The following is a 999-nucleotide window of genomic DNA, read 5'->3' as shown; positions in this document are numbered from 1 at the left end:
TTCACCGTGTTAGCCAGGATGGTCTCGATCTCCTGACCTCATGATCCGCCCACCTCAGCCTCCCAAAGTGCTGGGATTACAGGCGTGAGCCACCGTGCCTGGCCTAGATTTTTAAAATAATATGACAGACAATAAAATTAGGGTTTCTCCTCCAAAATCTATACATGTGAATTAACTAGAAGATGCAGGAACTTTTATATGTGGACTTTGAGGAAACAGGCTTCTGACAAGGAGCCCAGCATAGCCCTTAAATAGCTTTGCCCCTAGAGGATACAGCTATTCTCTAATCTAGCAGGTATTAGTGGGTAGTCCCTGCCCAGTGAGATCTCTTAAGAACGTCTTTTAACTGCGCTTCTCTCTGACTTGGGTGTCCTTTTTTAAGGTTTTCAGTTTATGTCTCCTATCTGAATCTAACACACCCACAGGGCTGATAGACACAGCAGTAAGTTAAATTAATCCTTTACATCTAGGGCTCTTTTAAAGCTTGGTAACTGAGTTCTATTTTTATATCCTTATGATGAGCCAAGACTGTATATAGAGCAGACATCTGCCATCTATAGTGATATGGAGTAGAAACCTCGACTATTAGAGATGGCATGGGCTACCGGAAGCACTGATCTGTTTACTCCCCTTTCTTTCATTGATTGACTGAGTGACCTTCATTGTCCCCTTGGCTCTGCCTGGCCTGAATTAAGGATCTTCCTGCCATCCATACCTTGTAGGACTGTGATATGCAGTGCCAGAGTAGGATGCATTTGTGATTTAACAGCAGCATGTTTCACCTCTGTCATCTTCTGGAAGTGTGGATGGTATGGGAAGGGGTGAGCAGTGCTTTCCCAGCCATTCCAGCAGGCCCCCTTCCTCCTTTACCTCTTACGCCCGTGCCAATCAGCAATTTGCAGGAGCTTTTTAGTCTGACCTCTGAAGGTTCCACAGCTGTTCTGAGTCCCAGTTCAGTGATCTTTCCCTTTATTTGTATAGACAGTAAAATTTCTGTAA

At 44.4% G+C, this 999-nt stretch overlaps 1 protein-coding gene across 1 annotated transcript in view; it reads left to right on the top strand.

Annotated features, from left to right (window-relative positions):
* Positions 1-999, top strand: part of RYR3 (ryanodine receptor 3) — a 400,958-nt gene that overhangs the window by 216,963 nt on the left and 182,996 nt on the right. The window lies entirely within an intron of this gene.

This window comes from Colobus angolensis, unplaced genomic scaffold, assembly GCF_000951035.1.
Source record: "Colobus angolensis palliatus isolate OR3802 unplaced genomic scaffold, Cang.pa_1.0 Scaffold97, whole genome shotgun sequence".
In the NCBI taxonomy this organism is placed as follows: domain Eukaryota; kingdom Metazoa; phylum Chordata; class Mammalia; order Primates; family Cercopithecidae; genus Colobus; species Colobus angolensis.
Note: the sequence above shows the minus strand (reverse complement) of the source record. Positions and strands in the feature narration are given on the sequence as shown.